Source organism: Leptonychotes weddellii, chromosome 7, assembly GCF_054177405.1.
Source record: "Leptonychotes weddellii isolate Sample4059 chromosome 7, ASM5417740v2, whole genome shotgun sequence".
In the NCBI taxonomy this organism is placed as follows: Eukaryota; Metazoa; Chordata; class Mammalia; order Carnivora; family Phocidae; genus Leptonychotes; species Leptonychotes weddellii.
In genome coordinates, this window is record NC_138375.1 from 94,730,811 (window position 1) to 94,752,814 (window position 22,004).

General features: G+C 41.9%; 1 long non-coding RNA gene and 3 pseudogenes across 1 annotated transcript in view; all 4 read right to left on the bottom strand.

Moving 5' to 3' along the window:
- The window catches only part of LOC145722694 (uncharacterized), a 385,737-nt gene that overhangs the window by 45,489 nt on the left and 318,244 nt on the right, over positions 1 to 22,004 (bottom strand). The window lies entirely within an intron of this gene.
- On the bottom strand, positions 6,186 to 6,939 carry LOC115937637 (B-cell CLL/lymphoma 9 protein pseudogene; annotated as a pseudogene).
- On the bottom strand, positions 6,665 to 8,056 carry LOC145715886 (B-cell CLL/lymphoma 9 protein-like; annotated as a pseudogene).
- LOC145715889 (B-cell CLL/lymphoma 9 protein-like) lies at positions 8,107 to 9,384 on the bottom strand (annotated as a pseudogene).

Sequence of the window (22,004 nt, forward strand, 5' to 3'; positions counted from 1 at the left end):
TTATGTCGGGTATTGTCCTAAATACTGTATGTATGTTTGTAAAATCTCAGAACATTCTCATTCTCATGACTAACTTATTAGATATGATTGCTTCCATTTTACAAATAGAGAAACTAGGGTTCTGAAAGCCTAGGCAATATTCTCAAGGTCAGAAATCTAGTAAGCAGTTTAACTGGGATGTGAACTTCTATCTGTCTGACTCCAAAGTACAGGTTTTTAACTACAATTGATTCTGTGTCTGAGGATGATAATAATTATAATAATCTGAAATGGGAAAGGGAAGACTAATAACAATGTCCATTTATTATGTTTATAGGAGCGTGAAATGAGATACAGCTTTGAGGGTTGGATAATTGCTATAAATAGGTACCTATGGATAGGAAGTTATGAGATACGATCTAAATAAGCAACAAATAGAATAAAATACAGTTGACCCTTGAACAACACAGGGATTAGGGATGGCAACACCCTGTGCAGTTGAAAATCTGTGTAAAATTTCTGACTCTCCCAGAACGTGACAACTAACAGCGTCAGTTAGATTTGCTGCCTCAAAACTAGAATGGCACTTGGCACACAGTAGATGCTTAATACATCGCTAACTTTAAATGAATAAATGAAGAATGAACAAATACGGCTCTTTTTCTTTTTTCTTTTCTTTTTTTAAAGATTTATTTATTTATTTGAGAGATAAAAAGTGTGCGCATAAGCAGGGGGAGGGGCGGAGGGAGAGGCAGTCTCCCCACTGAGCATGGAGCCTGACATGGGGCTCGACCCCAGGACCCTGAGATCATGACCTGAGCTGAACCCAGGAGTCAGCCGCCTAACCCACTGAGCCACCCAGGTGCTCCTGGCCCTTTTTCTTTTATATCATATATATGGCAGTCTTACCTCACCTAGGAAACTGTGACCTTGTGAGGACAAGATCTATGCCTAGGTTCACCTTTACATCTCTCTAGTTCTTAACATAATACTTGCAATTTGCTTATTGATTGAAATTTTACAGAGATTTTATATACAATGTCTCATTTGTGACCTAACAACTCTTTAAAATAGGTTGGTATTCTTATTCCCAGCTGTCGCAGTCAACTTGGGCTGCTATAACAAAATACCACAGATTAGGTACCTTAAACAAGAGACATTTATTTCTCATGGTCCTGGGGGCTGGCAAATCCAAGAGCAAGGTGCCAGCCAGTTTGGTCCATGGTGAGAGCTTTCTCTCCTGACTTGAAGACAGCCATCTTTTCATCGGGCCTCACATGGTAGAGAGAGGGAGAGAACTCTGGTCCCTTTCTCTTCCTACAAGGATATTAACCTCATCCATGAGGGCTCTACCCTCATGACCTCATCTCACTTAATTACCACGCAAAGACCCCCATTCCCAATACCATCACATTAGGGTTGGGACTTCGACATGTGAATTTAGGCAGGGGAGACATCAACATTTGGTCCATAACACAATCCACACGAAAGAAATCATAATGCAAGGAAATGTAATGATTTTGCCAAGGTGGGAAAGAATGGATAAATCAGATTTGAAGCCCAATTCTTTGTCCGTAAGTCCAGGACTCTCTTTGAAGGACAACTCTCTCTCCCAGTATAACTACTGAACCAGGAATGAATAAATAGAATACTGAAGCAGGGCTCCCTCCCCTGTGAGTCCAGAGTTGGCAGGACTCTTCCAGAACATAAAAAGCCAGCTCACATGAAGGTATATTTCTACTTTGGGGTTTTTTTTTTAAATTTTTACTTTTTAAATTAAATATGGTTTCTTAAGTTTGTTTTGTGATAGCCAATCTGTCCTCACACTGCTATCTCCGTGCACCCCCCCCCCTTTCAGTGGAAGGAATGCAGACTCTGTGAGGTAGAATAATTCCAATAGGCCACATAACGTTAAGATGGGGAAACAGGATTTGAACCCAGGACAGGTCGCCTCCCTGTTTTACCTGCAGGGTTGAGAAAGCACAGTGTGCTCTTCTGTGTGGTCTGCTTGCTCCAACGAGCAGGGGTAAGTATAGCGTTCTCTTCTCCCATAGAAGTGAACAAGATACAAGTCTGAAAATTTAAATCCTTGGTCATTCATTATTCTTAAGTATGTATGCATATAGATATCTATATATATAGTCTATATACATATATACACGTGTGTGTGTGCTTGCATGTGTGCATGTGTTTGAAAAGTCCTTAAAGCCCATGTATTTTTTTCTGGTTTTGATGAGTTCTTTAACCTCCAAATAGTTCTGCAATCTGTCATTAAGCCTCAGAACTCCTGGAACCCTCATATGAAGTTAACCCATATTCCAAACTTAATCAGATTTATCCACCACTAATCTCTGTATCTATTTTTAACAGAAATATCTTATTTGTTATTTTCCCCAGACAGAACATGTCTCTATAACAAGCCACTGCAGCAAATTCTTCATCCTTGTAGATCAGAGTATAAGACCTAGATCTCAACCCAGAGACTGTTTTATCTTTCATTTTTTAGGGTGGACTATAGAAGGAAGGACTGTGTGACTTAGGCATTACAAAGACTAATTCACATTCAAGGCTACATTTAAATTTATATGTCCGTCAATGCATGATTATGCCACTTAATTGGTAATTCCATTCCAGTTCTACCACCCTGGGCCAAAGCAAAATGAATCACAACAAACAAAAAATCAAAAACTTGCTTTATTTGATGACAGTCCTAAACGTGTAGCATTCTTACAATTCACATGATGAGCTGCTTTTCCCTGGTACCCACTAGACATGAAAAACTTGTGTGTCCCTAGGGTGACCTAAGTTAAGAAACTTCAGAGGGGCCACCTCAAAAGGCTTGTACTAATGATGCAAAGAATGCCAGAACCCTTTGGAACTCTTCACTGGAAGTGGGCCCGTCTTTTAATGCTGACTTGAAAACAGAGAAGAAATGCAAGGCAAACAAAACTAAGATGCCCACCACACTTTCTGCATCTACAGTATGAAGGATTTTGGGCTGATGAAGAGAATGATAAGGACCATTTAAGTTGCAACATTCTCTGATGATCCGATTTTCCCCTACATAATATGCTTCTCTGCCAGACCCAATGGTATTTTCACAGAAACTCAAACTACTTTACATGGAGTAGGCTGCTTAATATGATTTCCCTGTGAGTAAAATAAAATAGCTTTTTCGAGGCCTGAAAGGGATTCATAGCATATCAGTACTAGAGCAGTTACTTTTTTCCCTTGGGTTTCTTATTCTGGACTCATGAGCCACAGAGTCAAGACACAGACAGTTGTTTACGCTCCTTCCAACTAGCTTCAGAAATTGTCAAGGTCTGTGCGAGAACAATGAAGAGACTAGAGGTATATCACATTTCCAGAAAACCCAGAGTTCCTGAGAAATAATTTTTTCAAACTTTAAGATGTTCTAAAGTAGCTTGTTATTTCAAGCACTGACATGGCAAAGAATCCCTTCCTTTAGCAGATAGCCTTCCAACAGCTTTTCTATTTGGCAAGTTGAAATTTTCCTAAGTTGTATTTATTTAAAGTGAGTACACCTGTGAATAAATAGAGAGCATTAAACTCGGGAGAGGGACAAAAATCTCTGGTGAACCGGCGGTGGCTTGCATTTGCTGCCCCACATCAATGCCATGGGGCTTCCTCATTATCAGTGCATTTAGAAGCTAAGAATCTTTGACATGACATTTCTTAAAAACACATACTTATTGTACCCATTTGTCTATGACTACTTACGGAGTGCTATCATCATAACACCTAAGCAAGTTTAATAAAAAACATTTTAAAAATGAAGAGTCTTCACAAGATTCCTTCTTGAATATAAATAAAAACATAGTGTGGAAAATATCAGCTAAAAAAAAAGGATGGCTACAAAAAATTGAGGTGTAGGCCTGTACTCAGAATACAGCTGACTCTTGAACAACATGGGGGTTGGGGCGCCAATCCTCAGCACAGCTAAAAATCTGCATATAACTTTTGACTGTCCAAAAGCTTAAGGACTACCAGTAGCCTTACTGAGGACGTAAATAGTCGATTAGCATGTAATCGAAGGGTCTGGCCGAAACAAGCTGCTTTAAGAAAATAATTTGGGGATGCCACAAAAGAGTCATTTTAGAATGCCAATGAACCTGATAAAATTTTAACCTCCAGCTTTTCCCGAGGGACACTGTGCAAAAGATTCGTATCCAAGTCCCCAGTTTCCACACCTGCAAGAGGATCTGCCGGCAGCGTAGGGATATATCATCAGCATGGCCTTTCACATGTCACTTGATCTGATGTGGCCGCTCTTTTCTGAGCCAGGGCAGAACCATGCTGTTACAGACTGCATGTGTCCCCTCCAAATTCATGTGTGGAAACCTACTCCCCGGTGTGCTGGTAGGAGGAGGTGGGTCTATGAGAGGTGAGCTGGTCACGAGGGTGGAGCCCTCATGAGTGGGATTAGTGCTTTCATAAAAGAGACGCTGGCCCCTTCCTCCATGTGAGGACGGAATGAGGGGACAGCCATCTGTGACCCAGGAAGCAGATGACATCAGACATCGAATCTGCTGGAGCCTTGATGTTCGACCTCCAGCCTCCAGAACAGTGAGAAACAAATGTTTCTCAAAGCCAGAGTCTATTGTAATTTGCGACAGCAGGCTGAACAGATGATGTCACACAGTAGGCCCTGATCCTGCCTAACTGTGCTGATAAGAAGCAATCTGATAAACTTCCCTTACCTTTTAAGGAATGCTAGCATTTTCCCCTCAGCACCTTGTAAGCTCATGGAAATGCCTCTGTCATCTGCTGCTTGGTTTCTCTGAAGCTATTTATAGCTCAGGTTAGGTCCTCCTCCAGGCTACTTTTTTTTTTCTAATTTCATAAACTGAGTATCAAGTCTCAACTTGTTTGAATTGCTCCCTCCACCATTCCCCATGTGACGGATACTTTAAAGTGGTTAAAGAAAACATTTTACGCACCTGCCTAACATTCAATGAACATGTATATGCAAAACATCTATATGCAAAAAATTTTGGACGTGGAGCATCCAAAAGTTGAATCAGACTCAGACCCAGCTCTCATGTAGTTTCAGCTTACAGGAAAGATGTTTTCAAAAAAGGAAAAAAAAAAAAAGGACAGAAGAAAGTGTTCAATGTCACTAGCATAGCAAGTTCAAGGGAAAATGACATTTGGTCTTTCCAGGGAGATCAGGAAGAGTCTCCTGAAAGTCATTTTTTGACTGAGACTTAAAGTATTCTTTTTAAAACAGTCTTATAAGAAACAATATATTTCCTTTTTCTGATGTCACAGCCCCAGCAAGTGGTTTTATACCAAATTTAATGGCAGTTACACACAATGTTTTGTGTGTGGGAGGAGGAAGAAAGAGAAGTAAGCACACAATTCAAAAATACAAAAACAAAAACAAAAACTTGGATAACTTTTAGCATCTGTTCCACTCCTACATTAATAAAATTCACCTGGGAATTCTGAGGAAAAGGAGAACAGAGAACAAGGGCGGGGGGTAAAGAAGGGCATATTGGTGAATAAAAAGCCACAGGGGGAGAAAAAAGCCACAGAGATCCCCCCCAGGACAGACTTCACTCTCCCTCCCCAAACCAGGAGGACACTGTGCTGGGAAGCTGAAGCTCTTCTGCTGGATTATGTCCCCAAAAGAAGGCTGCCTGCTGCAGCACCCAGCGGAAGAGTGGGGGAGGGCAGCAGGGAGGGAGCGGCCGGGTGGGGGGCGGGCATAAGGGAAGGAAGCACTTAGCTGAGCAGATGGTGAAGGGTGAAGGAGCTGTATTTGTATATTTAGAGAGATGGACAGGGCTGAGGAGCTTGTAAACTGAAAAGCAAATGTCCTAAACTTCATTATTTTTAAAAAAGAAAGATGTCCTTGCTATCCCTACCCTACACCCAACTTGTTAGTAACTTAGTTCTTTTTCTTTTCCTCTTCTTCTTCTTCTTCCTTTTTTTGGGGGGTGCATTTTATTAATACTTTGCTCTTACTTGAGAGAGGTCAGTGATCTCACTGGGCTGAGGCGTGGCATGGACGCACCTGTACCCAGAAGGATGGCCAGAACTTCTGCTGACCCCAGACCCACCCTGCCAGGTAATGCTAGTGCCATTCTGAAGTCTGGCTTGCCATTGTCCCCTGTGCAATAACCCAGGTCGAGGATCCCAGTGCTGTGTATAGCCTGGGACTTTACTTCTAACTCTATGACCTAGAGATCAGGGTCCATAGACATAGAAGGCATGCCATTCCTCAGCGTAATGAAGGAGTCAGGACTCCTAGGGCCTCCAGGCTTGCAAGGTGCTGCATCTGCTGAATTTTGAGGTAGGTTATTGGGATGGCCAAGTGTGCCTTCTTCTGGAACACCAACATCTTTTGGGAAGTTCCTCTGCCTCCACTGGGACCATGGTAAGGAAATGGCACCTACTCCCATGACCCACTGTAGGTTTGTGTGACATCAAATCAGGCCCCACTGAAAGACATGCTGGTTCCCATGGTATTCAGGTCATATGGTTGGAGTGAGAAGTGGCTGGGTCATTCCCACTGGGCTGAGGGTTGGCATTAGAACATGAAATTTGAGGATTTCGTGTATTAATGCCCATTCCTGGCGTGCTATTCACGGATGGCAAGTTGGGTGTAAGAGTTAGAGGGGAGTTGTCATGTGAATCAACAGCAGTCTTGATGGTATGATGGTACAAGCAGGCATTGCCAACTTGGATATTCAACACATCATAATGGAGAGCAGGTTTGGGAAAGGACAGGCTCTGGAGGCAAGCTGTACCAGAGAAGACATCTGGATACTCACAGAAGCAGAACAAGCAGAGCAGCAGCAGACCCTAAGATGGGACTATTTAATCAAAGTACCGATGTCTGAGCCCACCATCAGGCCCACCACATACGGTGGAATCTGGAGAAGCTTGAGGTTCCCCAATGGCAAGTTCGGCACTGACGATTGGACTGCACATGGTGGGAGGTGTCAGAGAAATATACGAGCAGAATGCACATGGTGGCTTGCCAGAGATTTATTCATGGGCTTCTGCCTTGGTTGTGTCAAACTGGGGGAGCTGTGTGTAGAAGCTAATGGGGTTTCTAGAAGAACTGACAAGTAGCAATGACTATGACAAAGCTGGCCATTAGCCCTTTGGTGGGTCTGACTGGCTCTCTGAGATTTTGCAAAACGATTATTGCCTCCTGGACCTTGAGACACAGGAGGGAATGGCCCAAGGCCCATGCCTTCCTCCTGCAGGGTACTCACCATATGGCAGGGAAACCATCCTCTGCTAAGCAGGCAGCATCTTGGAGCCACCTGAGTGTAATTCATCATCTCTCCAGGGCACACCAAGCCTCTCATCTTTTAAGGTATCACATCTGTTGGATCTTGTGTTGACATTTAAATTCACATCTCTCTTCATGGCATTAAGGCCCATCCCAAACTCAAAGCCCAACCAGTGCCCATCTGTGGGGCATTGCTTTTAGAAAGTCATCGCTGGTGAAACTTAGAAATGGAAAATGGAAATGTTCACTGAGAGCCTGGGATCATCCTGGTTATCTCCATGCTGGGCCTGATGCCTGCCATGCTTATCCCAGGGAGAAGGCCTGGGCATCCTTTTGCCAAATGCTGTTGAAAACTCTCCACAGACAACTCTGGGGATTTTGGAAGTGCTCCCCTCAGTCTAGACCACCGAAGATGGCTTGGCCAGGAGAGAAGTTTCAGTCATCTAGGATTTTTGACCTATTGTCTGGCCCAATGACTCCAGAAAGACCAGGTCTAGGTGCACAACTGGGGATATCTGTCCCTTCCATTGTTGAGCTTATCATTCCTGCAAATCCAAGGAGGCCTATCTGCCCCCTGGCATGTTGGGGTTGAGGGTAATCACCCTAGGGACAGAGAATGTGGCATACCAATACTATCAGGAGATGGCTCTTCTTGCCCAGGTACCTAGCTTTCATCAGGAGTCATCTGCTATCAGAGGAGAGCCCCCTAGATCAATTTGCAAGTCCATGTTAATAAACAGTCATACCTGGGGAGAGTACTGTGGTACTGATTCCTCTACTACTCTTTATAAAAATGCCTCCTGTCATTTCAGCCAAAACTCTTTGCTCAGGAACTATATGATCTGGGTGGTTGGATCCTAGGGGCCCACAAGGGAGTTTGTTGAAGGTAGAACCACTTCAACTGGAGAAAAGGACACATGTCTGTATCCTATAAGGACAAGCAGAGCCCGCACATCTGTCTGGGGCCCAAGTCCCTTACCTAGGCGTTGGTACTGAATCATCATGACCTGTATAAACCGTTATGGTTACTTGGGAGTTCCGTGTAACACCCCAGCATTCTGCATTGTTTGTGCTATGTGAATACTTTCTCATTAGGTAAAAGCATATGCCGGATATTTCTGAGAGTTTGAAAGGAAAGCTACTGATGTTTCAGCTGCTCATGAAACAGTCTATCTGGATTCTCTCCCAGGGTGGGGGGATCTCCACCCAACATTAGTGGAAGGGCTGAAGGGAGAAGGGGGAGGAGATATAGGGATTTTCCAAAGAGCTATTGCCCTGGTAGGAGACAGAGGAAACTGCTTGGTTTGGGGGCATCAAATTTATTTGTCCCAATACCATGTAGGAGCAGTGAAATATAGCTGGCCAGGCTACATTCTACAGAAGGAATCAGTTTGTTTTCTCCCCCAGGCCTGTCCTAGGCCAGGAGACACATGGGAGCAGCTGGTCTGGGGGCTGATGCCAGAATGCAGAGTCATGGGCAGTTGGCATTCAGAGAGGAATTATGGCCCTGGTTGGCTGGAAGTGGGGGCTGTTGTAGGAGAGGTTTTAGATCATTCCAAAGGCAGTTATCTGTGTGTTCAGAGGGGCTTTGGTTCTCTCTCTGTCTTGCTGCTAGGGATGTCCTGGATTTGGAAAGGAGTGGCAGTTTCAACTTGACCCTCAGTGCAGCTTCTGCAGTCTGTAAACATATGTACCATTTGGGCTAACATCCTCTGAGCAGGTGTGGGATTTGGACAAGTCTGACTGTGGGAAAGTCTGGAAGACCTGTGGGTCATGGAATTTGATAGGGTCATCACTGTGCTAAGAATCCTGGGACTTCCTGTGGTCCGCATAATTACTTTCTTTAGTCCTGGGAGCTCTCTGACCAAAGGAGGGGATGAAAATATCTTGCTCCCTTGGCACCATTTCCAGTTCCATTCTTCAGGCCCATGATCTCATCTGACCCAAGGAGTGCTTGAGGGGTATGGCTCCCACTCTTGGAGTCACAAGGAGAAGGGGGAAGGAGACTGGGATTAACTGGCTAGTTTCCATGTTTACTCTGCATAGAGAATTTAGGAACCAGGTGGGGCTTTGCAGAAAGGGACATCACTGTAGGAGGAATGCCCATTACCTCCCACTCTACCTTGGGTTTTGACTCTCTTTCGTGATGGGGAATTTCCCTCTTTAGGGTTACTGGAACGGACCGAACCCCTGAGCTTGCTGTCACAAACAGGAACAGGCTCTCTGAGTTCTTCTCAGATGGCAGCAGAAACAGCTGTGTGATAGTAACCTGATGCTTTCTGCGTGTGTCCCCTCATGCTGGCCACCTGAATGCCTTGTTCCTCTTTGTTCTTCTGTGCACTGAAGTTGGTCTTGCAGCTACACCATTCTCTAGGTAAGCCTCCTGCTGCCAGAGGAGAACCTCGTATCTCGAGGGCACAACAATACAGAGAGCTTGCTGACCCTGGAGCTCAGGGGTCCAGGAACCATTCTCAAAGGCAATCCACACCTTTCAGGACATTCGATTTCTTCTTTTTCTATAATGCGACACAGAAGAACTTTCCAAGATCATCTCCCACTCCCAAACAAAAGTGAAAATCAGGGCGCCTGGGTGGCTCAGTTGGTTAAGCGACTGCCTTCGGCTCAGGTCATGATCCTGGAGTCCCTGGATCGAGTCCCGCATCGGGCTCCCTGCTAGGCAGGGAGTCTGTTTCTCCCTCTGACCCTCCCTCCTCTCTCTCATTCTCTCTCTCTCAAATAAATAAATAAAATCTTTAAAAAAAAATAAAAAAAAAAGTGAAAATCAGGCTGACATCAGTTAGTTCCATGTTCAGTCTCTGGACGTGGAGTGAGGGCAGGGAAAGGGGAGCTGGCTTTGGTCCATGGCCTAGCCAGCTGCTAGGCTGGGAAGCCCCTCCTCTCCTAGCCCCTGCAGCTCTTAAAGTGTTTTAACCACTGGAAGGGATCATGTAAATGAAGCATATAAGAAATGAGGTTGGGGGGGGCGCCTGGGTGGCTCAGTTGGTTAGGCGACTGCCTTCGGCTCGGGTCGTGATCCTGGAGTCCCGGGATCGAGTCCCGCATCGGGCTCCCTGCTCGGCGGGGAGTCTGCTCCTCCCTCTGACCCTCTTCCCTCTTGTGCTGTCTCTCATTCTCTCTCTCAAATAAATGGATAAAATCTTTAAAAAAGAAAAAAAAAAAGAAATGAGGTTGGGGGCATCTGGGTGACTCAGTCAGTTAAGCATCTGACTCTTGGTTTCAGCTCAGGTCATGATCTCAGTGTCATGAGATCGAGCCCTGCCTCAGTCTCCCCACTCAGCTAGGAGTCTGCTTGAGATTCTCTCCCTCTGTCCCTCCCCCCACTTGCACGAGCTCTGGCACGTGCATGCTCTCTCTCTCTCATTCTATAAAATAAACAAATCTTAAAAAAAAAAAAGAAATGAGCTTGGAGAGGCAAGTTGGGACAAAATTTACAGTGTTTTGGTAGGGAGTGAGGAACTACCAAAGATTACTACTGCATGTGAGAGTGACATGATCATGACTTGGCTTCAGAGTGATTCACTCTCCCATTATTGTTTAAAGGAAAAAGAGATTCTTTTGGATGCAAGCAAGAGAAAACCAAATCAAGATGGCTTCGCTGATAGAGATTATCTCATAACAGGAAGTCCATATCTATAAAGAGAGATTTGATTGTCTTTTACAAAGCAATGGTGATATTTGAAACCAAGGGATTGGCTGAGGGTGTCAAGAGAGGACACAGACAAAACAACAACAAAAAAGTGACCAATAACAGAAGTTCAGAGAACGCCAAAGAGGAAAGCTAGGAGGCAGAAAGAAAATTGAGTCCTTGTTATCCAATTTTTTGCCATCTCTATTTTAACACAAGAGTTCACCTCTACCCCCTCAATGATTATTTTTAAATGAAAGTGATTTATTTAAATGAAATGAAAAAGACACTCAGTCTGCCAGGAATATTGCATTCTCATTTCAGAAAGCCAGTTTATCCAAGCCTAAGGATAACCACGGGTCCTTCCTCCATAGACAAGCCTTCCAATCCATTTCTAAATAATTTTATTTACTGTTACCAAAAGTAACTAGAATATTCATCCCTAGGGGCCATTTGTCACCTTATGAGAAGTTTCTGCATGTATATAGGGAGCACCTACTGAAATTCATAGAGAAACTGAGTAACCCACAGCGCAGTGTCCCACTGAAAACAGGAAAGGTGCTGTTTCACAGATGTGCTACAGTTGTCTGCAGCTAGGCTGGGCACTCAGCCAGAGGCTCAGATATGAATGCCCAAGTCAGGGACAACTCTTCATGTATCTTGGCAGATCATCCTCTAAGACGTGATTATAATCACCCTGAGATTCTATTTTGCACAGCAGGATAAAGGGATATGGACTTAATATTACAAAATGAAAAGGCTATTTGCTCTCTTCCATTTTTTTTGAGAGAGAGAGATAGAGGTGGTGGGGTGAGGAGAGGGAGAGGATGAGAGAGACTCTTAAGCAGGTTCCACACCCAGTGCAAAGCCTGATTCGGAGCTCGATCTCATGACCCTGAGATCATGACCCGAGCCGAAATCAAGAGTCAGACACTTAACCGACTGAGCCACCCAGGTGCCCCACGCCCTCTTTCACTTCCAAGCTAGCTCAGTTAGGACATCACTTCTATCATTCTTGTGACCACTTGAGGTATATGTGCCAACCCCCAGACAAGGCAGACATCACTCAGCACTCTGCCACCTGTTTCCTCATCAACAGACCAAAATGGCCCCTCACAGGAAACACACACTAATGATTCCAGGGGAACCAAAGGGGATGATGAACCTCTGTAGATGATGAAGTCGATGTTAGGCAACCAGCTCTTGCCAAATGATTCCAAGGTTCACACCTAAGGACTCAACTCCTTGCCCTTGGGCAGATGTGCTTTTGCCACAGAAAATAACGAAAACTATCTAACTTGAATTCAACAGTGCTATATTCTGTAAAATTATATCAGAGCTTTTAATTTAGAAAGGCCAATTGTGTAATTTTTAAATTAATCCCTCAGATACTATACACTTCTTAAGCAGATCTGAATGAATGAAAGAATAAGTAAACATGCACAGACATGTAGCTATAGATAGTTAACGTTTATTAGTTAACTAGTGACCTGGACAGGCTGAGCAGCAATCTTCAAGACTGTAAAGGAAAGCTGCTAATTAACAGAACCTAAAACACCCCATACTCTTCTGGAACAATGTGTCCACAGACATTTGCCTCACAGAGCTAGCTGGTGAGAGTTCCATGATGGCTCTTCCAACCATGTCTTTAAACTGTGCTGTTACAATATGCATACAATTCAATGCATTCAGTAATTAGTTCTCAGCATCTTGTGAACTGAGGACCTATTCCCAGAATGATTTAGTACAGTTTCCTCTAAAGTTCATGCTAAAATAAGAAATAATTAGGCTCAGAAGGGTTTTACTTAAAACCTTGTGCCTCTACTTATCTAAAATGACAGTGTTAATTAGGCTTCTCATAAATTTCCCTGCCACACTTCACTCTGAGGATCACACACCTCAGGTGTTCCCTCAGGGTCTGGCACGGTGCTGAAAACCCATTGAGGTGGGAGCTGCTCTGTCTGGAATTCCTTGAAATACGTTATTCACTTAGAGACACAAGGTTCTTGTATGGCAATGTAGTCAATGGTGGTTTTTGCCCTAACCACATATCCAAGTCAATCTGTTGGGAGTTAAAAAAAAAAAAAAATTGGTCTAAGCAGAGATACAGCAAATGCTCTCCACGGACCGGGTGATGGCCTGTGAAATGTCACTAGTGCACGGAGTGATATGTACAGAAGTTGGGAGTAAACACTGAGAAACTGTTATAGCAATCCAATGGAGTAATGTTTTATCCAATAAATTTAATATTTTTTAAATGGGGATTATATTTTATGTGTCACGTTTTTCTGTTTCATTTTCATTATAGTTCATCTTCTGGTAGTTGATTTTTCTTTCTGCTTATAGATCATATTTCCTATTTCTTTGCATACCTGGTAATTTTTTAATTGGATTGTGGAGAGTGTGAATTTCCACTGCTGGGTGCTGGCATTAGTCATATTCCTTTACACAGCAGTCAACTTTGTTCTGAAATACAGGTACGTTACCACAGATCAGTTTGATCTTCTCAAGGTGTGCTTTTGGGCTGCCTCCAAGCAGGTCTCACCTTGTTTGTTTCCCTTCTGTGAAAGGATCATACTCCTAAAAGGACTTTCGTCCAATATCTGAAAACCACTGTTTCATATATTTTGCTGGTTTCCTAATCATTTAAGGTGGAAGGGTAAATCAAGCCCTATTACTTCATTATGGCTAGAAATAGATGTCCTAGGACTTAACATCCTTCATTTTGGTATCCAGTAATTCACAGATAGGTAATTTTACTGTATTTTATAAAAATATCAATTTATAATGGAAGTGAAGTTAAAAAATGAAACAAAGCAAAACAACCAAGAAACCCAAACAACTCAATTTAAAAATGAGCAAAGGACTCAGATAGACATTTCACAAAAGAAGATCCCCAAATGGCCAATGACCACATGAAAAGATGCTCAAAATCACTGATCATTAGAAAAAGTGCAAATCAAAACCACAATAATATACCTACCTCATACTCACTGGGATGGCTACTATCAAAAACAACACCAAACAGAAGCCCCCAGAAAATAACACATCTTGGCAAGGGAAAAATCAGAACCCGCATCCTCCATCCCTAATGGTGAAGTAGTACAGACTCTACAGAAAACAGTATGGTGGTTCCTCAAATAATGAAAAACAGAATTAGCACATGATCCAACAATTTCACTGGATTGAAAGAACTGAAAGCTGCGACTCGAACAGATACTTGTACACCCATATTCAAAGCAGTATTATTCACAATAGCTAAAAGGTGGAAGTCACACAAGTGTCCACTGATGAATGAATGGATTGAAACGTGTGGTATCCATACAACGTAATGTTATTCAGCTTTCAAAGAGAGGGAATTCTGGCATATGCCACAGCCTGAACGAACCTTGAAGACATCGTGCTAAGTGAAATAAGCCACTCAAGAAAGGACAAATACTGTATGATTCCACTTACATGAGGCACTTAGCATAGTCAAACTGGGGGAGTCAAAAAGTAGAAGTGGGGTGGCCAGGGGCTGGGGGAAGAGGAGAATGGAGAATTATTGTTTAACAGGTACAGAGTTTCAGTTTGGGCAAATGAAACGTGTTCTAGAGATGGTAGTGATAGTTGCACAACAATGTCCTTGAACGTACGGTGAATGTACTTCATGACCCTGAACTGTATACTTACAGACGGCCAAAGGGTAAATTTCAGATGATGTGTATTTTATCCCCAAAAAAGTATATTTCAAAGCAAAACAAAATCAACAACTACTGGATCTTTTCCCAGGTAGCCTGAGAATCACTCATCTATAGAGGCTGGCGGTAGGAAAAGGCCTAAGTGAGGGGGAGTCTGATGAGCTTTCTACCCACGATCAAAGATGACAAACAAGCCTTTCATGCCACGCAGGGACCACCCAGCCAGGGAAATGGGAAGGTCTAAGGACGTCAGACCTATAGAACCTACCATGGTGGCTATTTTTCTATCATCTGTTTTCCTACTTAATTAGCAGCGAAATCTTTAACAATGGTCTATGTGGTGGGCTTCACGCACAGTGAGGAAAGTAGGATCTGGGAGGCTTATTGTCTTCTGCAGTGAGTCTGGGGGACAGACCTCAAGAAGTTGGGGCGGTAGCAGCTGCTCTGAAGACAGACAAAAGCAATTAAGTCTCTGTGTTCTAAAGGGAGGAAGAAGAACAATACTGGCCCAAGACATATTGTTTATCCTAAAAAGAGAATGTTATGAATAATATGTATAACATGCTCCCATTCCTACATATTAGGAAAATAAATATATATAGGAAATATATATATTAGGAAAGTATATATGTATTTAATAGAAAATATGCTGGAAGGAAATAAACCAAAATATGAACATTGGTTATATCTGTGTAATCAGATCATGGATTATTTTTACTTTCTCTCTGCAAGTTTTTTTCATCACCTGTTGTCTTCACAGTGGGTAGGTAAAACTCTTCTATAATCGGGGCAAGAAAGCAATTTTTATTTAGAAATTAGAGAAGGACTGAAGGGAGATGTTATGTGGCCCAGATCTGAGGTACATTTAATTTTCTTTTTGGAGATTTATGTATAAATTAGTCTATGTTTCATTATTTCTCATTCCACTTTTGTTTTTAACATTAGAGATCTAACCAGCAGTTTGTGCATTAAGGTAACAATGCTTATCGTTTTATGTGCTAGAAATGCATTTCATTCATCTAGGTCAGATAAGATTAGAGTAATTAAGGTCACTGGACTTTGTCATTTAACAAATCCTTAAATCCAACTCTAATCTCATTCATCAATGCCACAAACGAAGAGGTTAATTGCTAACATACAGTGTGTCATACCCACCCAGACACTAATGTTATAATATTAAATGTTATTAATGTATTGCTTTGTATCTTTAGACAAGGGCTGATGTATTCACTACTCTAAGAGTTAGAGATTTATTAGTTCTGAAGAGGTTATCCCTGGGGTAACTCATTATCGCTTGTGCAAGCACAGAATGTTCTGTGACAGGAGAATGTCTAAGATGAAACAACCCAATTAATCAAGATGGGACATGCATGTGGTGGTTTTACAATACGAATCCACGCTGTCAACTCTCGAATTGTCACCGTGCCGCCCTGTGGCTGAGGCCATGCCCCCGCTAGCAGGCTAGCCGCCGACACAGAGAGGGGGATCCTGCTTGCCTGTTGCCACATCAGACTCCTGCTCAGTCGCCTCGCTGCAGCTCTGACTATCATGAGGCTTTACGATTCTCCTGCACCAAACCTTTCACCACTTTAAAAAGGAGACAATCGAACTGATTTGAGGCTTAATCCATCTCTCCCTTCCTTGATCCCTCCCTGCCGCCCCCCACCCCCGCCTCGTCTCTCTCTTTTCCTTTCTCCAATTCTGACAAAGGTGCTAAGGAGGAGTTAAAGTTCCTAAAGGGCAGTCTCGAAGGATCAGCCTCCAAATAAATGTGTTATCTCAAAATTTGGAATCCTCTGAGGCCATTAAAAATGATGTCGTAAAAAGTTTTTGCACACACGGGAATGTGTTCACTTCACGCTGTCATTGTGAAAAGAGCGGCTTACGGATGTAACGCTATGAACATAGCAGATGACTCCAATTTTGTAAACTAAAATGATGCGGAGAGTCTCCGTCTATTATAAAAGATGAGAAGGAGTAAAAGACCTAATATCAACATTTGAGGGGGAGAGGAAAGCTTTGCTGGGTTGTGTTTCTTAGTTTGTTTGATGCCTATATATTTTTCTCCATTTTCCAAATATTATAAAGGAGAAATATATCACTTTCTAAAAAAAATAAAAAAAGACTCCCAATAAATTTTACTTTTAGGGTTATTCTCTAAACCAGGGATAGAGCAGAGTCTATTTCTTGCTACCAATTCCAATGCAACAGCAATTTTCCTGTAAATCTTGATCTTGTCATGTTGGCATGAGGCTCAAACAGAAATTGCTCAAACGTGCCACCTTTTTCTCAAACTAAAATCTTATATATACCTTGACCCTCTTTATCACAAAATCAGAAAACCCATCCAGAAATGGAGGGGCGGGGGGGAAGGGGGGAGGCATTGTCCAATCAGTTCTGCTTTTTCCTCAAAACTCTACAGGAAGATTTCATAAAGAGGCTGCCTTGGGCCCAGGGGTCACTTCCTTTGGGAATGCTTTCCTCTCTCCTCACCCTGACACCAGGAAGGAAAACAAAACAAAACAAAAACAAACAAACAATAATTGGCATTGTTACTGTGCTCAGAGCTTTGAAAGTACTTTCACACATAGTAAGAAGGATGCAAAGAGAAACTCTTTCCTGAGTAGTCTGATGCCCTGCTGACAGACACGTCCCCTCAGTGAGTACATTGTAACTGGGGTCCCAGGTGGCAGTGCGGGGACTCGCAGAGGCATGGGATAAGGGAGCTGACCCTTAGAGCTGATGTCAGCCAGCCCCTATTCTGATCATTTTACATATGGCATGCAGCCCTCGTGGCGACGCCGGGAGGAAGGTAGCATTATCTGTATCGGGGGTCAGCAAACTACAGCGCATGGGCCAAATGTGGCCCACAGCTTGTGACTGTGAATAAAGTTGTATTGGAACATAGCCACACCCATTTGTTTACTGTCTGTGGCTGCTTTCCTGCTACAACCACGGCACTGAGTAGTAGTTGCAACAGAGGCGATTTTCCTACAATGCCTAAACTAGTATTTGGCCCTTTATAGAACATATTTGTCGACCCCGATCTACTGATACCTATGAAGAAGGCTCAAGGCCCCTGAGCCACTGACTGGCAGGACCAAGACGTAAACATGCATCTATCTTACTTCAAGCCCACATGCTTTTCATTTCTCCAAACCAGAACTTCAAGAGTAAGACCCTAGCTTCCTCTGAAGCATATCATACCAGTGGCACCTTACAAGCTGAGAAAGAGGACACATGGAAAACTGTGCTATTATTTTTAAGACACATTAAGAAACATAGTAACTGTTGGATTCTTAAGTGAAAGAATACTTCACTGTAAGTTACCTCTTGTTTTTCAACTTTTAACTCTACAATGAAAATTATAAGCCAGAAAATTAAAAAAAAAAAAACCCTAGTGAAATTTTACAGGCAAAATTGGCATTAGATTTCATTGTATAGCTTTCACAGGAAAAAAAAGACCCTAAAAATACATAATGTGTTCCTTTAGTGTGATATGGTACCATCTGTCTGAACTTGCTAGCTTCTTCCCAGCCTAGATAGGAAGGGGTAGGGAAACATGTGCCTAAAGTAAGAGTCTAATCTAGTCTTCGTTTTTAGCATGGCTTTTGTTTTAAATGTCAGTGTCTCTTTCAAAACTCCTTTTGCTAACTTCTTAACCACTCAGTTACCTGGGGCATAGCAGACACTTTCTGTAGGGGCTTGATGGAAGAAACTACTAACTCTTACTTGCTCACACTACCTTACCCACTGGTAACACAAAGGTACGAGGCATGAAAAACAGAGACCAGAGAAGGGTGGGATGCTGGCTCCATTCCCTCTGGCAGCAGCAAATGTAGGAAAGGGAGCATCTCCCCAAGACCTCATCTTTCTTAGAGTCCAGCAGCTGAGTGGAGGAAAAGTAAGGAAAATCCTAGAGGACTGTCCTTGGCATGTCCTCACATGTGGTGGGAAGGATCTGGTTCATCTTGCTTCTTCCTGAGGATCCCCAAGGAGTATGTCATGACTCTGGGAAAAGGCAATTCCTCCAATGTTTACAAGAATGCATGGAGATTCAACCATCTTCTGGGAGCAGCTAGCAGGGGCAGAATGAATATAGAGGGTGTCAAGTGATATACTTAGCATGGAAAAAGAAAGGAGGGAGATGAAAACAAGGGGGTGGAAGTAAGAAGAGTAAAATAATCTGAAGCCTATAAAATCTTAAATGAGAGTTCTCAGAGGAAGCTACTATCATACAAGGAAAATGGCCTCAGTTGCCATTCTAACTATACATTAAGGAAGAGTCAGTACAAGAACTAAGTGGAAAGAGGTTCCCTTCGATGTCCTTTTAAAAAGCTATACCAACGGGCGCCTGGGTGGCTCAGTTGGTTAAGCAACTGCCTTCGGCTCAGGTCATGATCCTGGAGTCCTGGGATCAAGTCCCGCATCGGGCTCCCTGCTCAGCAGGGAGTCTGCTTCTCCCTCTGACCTTCCTCCTTCTCATTCTCTCTCTCTCAAATAAATAAATAAAATCTTTAAAAAAAAAAAAAAGCTTATACCAAAGTATAACTGACATACATTAAACTTTCCATATTTAAAACAGAGTTTGATAGCTCTGATGTATGTTTACATGGATGGAACCAGCACCACAACCAGGATGGTGAACATATCCATCACCAGCAGAAGCTGATTCATACCTGTCTGTAAACTCTCCTTCCCAATTCTTCACTCCCACCTCCAGGCGACCATCCACCTGGCAGACTGTTAGTCTGCATTTTCTAAATGTTAATGTAAAGGAACATACCATTTTTATCTGGCTTTTTACACCCAGCATATTTTGAGATTCATCCATATTATATTTTATAATGTAGCTTTATGCCTTTTTATTGCTGAGTAATATTCCAGCACACAGATAAGCCACAGTTCACTTATCTGTTTACCTACTAATGGGCATTTCAGTCATTTCTAGTTTTGGCTATGATCACTTAATGCTTAAATCTCTGTAGGACGTGCTTTCATCTCTCTTGGGTAAACATGAGTTGAGAGGACGGAGCATACAGTACATGTTTGTTTAAATTTCAAAGAAACCATTAAACTTTTCCAAAGCAGTTGTACCATTTTACATTCCTACCAGTAGTGCATGAGATTCCAGTTGCTTCAAATCCTTACCAATCCTTTGTATGGTTACTCTTTTTAATTTTAGTCATTCTAATAGGTGTGTACTGGTATTGTCTTATGTTTTCAATTTACATTTCCCTAGTGACAAATGATGCTGAATATCTTTTTCATGTACTTATGCGCCCTCTGTATACCTTCTTCGGTGAAGGGTCTGTTCAGATCTTTTGCCCACTGTTTAGCTAGGTCTTTCGTTTTCTTATTATTGAGTTTGGTGAGTGCTTTAAGTATTCTGCATATAAGTCCTTTATCAGATATAGATTTGCACATATTTTCTCCCAGTGTGTGACTTGTTTTTCACTATTTTAACAGTGACTTCCAAGAGCATAAGTTTTTCATTTTAATGAAATCCAACTTACCAGTTTCTTTTAAGCACCGTGTTTTGGTGTCACAGCTAAGCAATCTCTGACTAACTCAAAGTCACAAGGGTTTCTACTTGTGTTTTCTTCTAGAAGTTTTATAATTTTAGGTTTTGTGGTTAAGTCTGTGATCCATTTTGAGTTTCTGTTTGTATATGGTGTGAGTTGTGGATTGAACTTATTTATTTCTTTGTATATGAATATCCAGTTTTTGAAAAGGCTACTCTTTAACTAAATTGCCATTAAACTTTGTCAAAAATCAGCTGTCCATATATATGGTGGATCTATTTCCATGCTCTCTGTCCTGTTCCATTGATCTGCATTTGTCAATCTATACCAATAACTCAGCACTTTGATTACCATAGCTTTACATTAAGTCTTAAAATGTGATTGTTAGTCTCCCAACTTTGTGCTTTTTGTCAAAGTTGTTTTGTCTATGTTACATCCTTTGCATTTACATGTGAGTTTTTTTAGTATAGCTGACACACAATGTTACATTAGCTTCATGTGTAACCTAGTGATTCGACAACTTTGTTATGCTATGCTCGCCCCAAGTATAACTACCATCTGTCACCATATAACGCTATTACAATACTATCAACTATATTCTCTGTGCTGTACCTTTCATCCCCATGACTTATTCTATAACTGGAAGCCTGTATCTCTCACTCTCCTTCACCCGTTTTGCCTATCCCCCCCATTTCCCTCCCCTCTGGCAATCATCAGATTGTTCTCTATATTTATAGGTCTGATTCTGCTTTTCATTTGTTTGCTTATTCATTTGTTTTGTTTTTTAGATTCCACATATAAGTGAAATCATATGGTATTTGTTTTTCTCTGACTGACTTACTTCACTAAGCATAATACCCTCTAGGTCCATCCACATTGTCATAAATGGCAAGATCTCATCCTTTTTTATGGCCAAGTAATAGTGCATTGTATGTATGTATGTGTGTGTGTGTGTATATATATATATATATATACACCTCCGTGTGTTTCACCATTGAAATGGTTTAATATATATATATATATATATATATATATATATATATATATATATATATATATCCCACATCTTCTTTATCCATTTATCTATCGATAGGACTTGGGCTACTTCCACATCTTGGCTATTGCAAATAATGCTGCCCTAAACATAGGGGTGCATATATCTTTTCTTCAAATTAGTGTTTTTGTTTCTTTTGGGTAAATTGCCCAATAGTGAAATTACTGGGTCATATGGCATTTCTATTTTTAACATTTTGAGAAACCTCCATACTGCTTTCCATAGTGGCTACACCAATTTACCCTCCCATCAACAGTGTACCAGGGTTCCCACTTCTCCACATCCTCACCAATGCTTGCTATTTCTTGTCTTTTTGATTCTAGCCATTCTGACAGGTGTAAGCTAGTATTTCCCTGTGGTTTTGATTTCCCTAATGATTGGTGACGTTGAGCCTCTTTTCATGTGTCTATTGGCCATCTGTATGTCTTCCTTAGAAAAATGTCTATTCAGGTCCTCCGACAATTTTTAAATCAGATTATTTGGGTTTTTTTGGGTGTTGTGTTGCATAAATTCTTCATACATTCTGCATATTAAACCCTTATCAGATACATTATTTGTAAATATCTTATCCCATTCATTAGGTTGCCTTTTCACTTTGTTGATGGTTTCCTTCATAGTGCAGAAGCTTTTTATTTTGGTGTAATCCCAGTAGCTTGTTTTTGCTTTTGTTTCCCTTGCCTGAGAAGACATCTATAAAAATGTTGCTATGGCCAATGTCAAAGAAATTACTGCCTGTGTTCTCTTCCAGGAGTTTTATGGCTTCAGGTCTCACATTTAGGTCTTTAATCCATTTTGAATTTATTTTTGTGTATGGTGTATGAAGTGGTCTAGTTTCATTCTTTTGCATGTG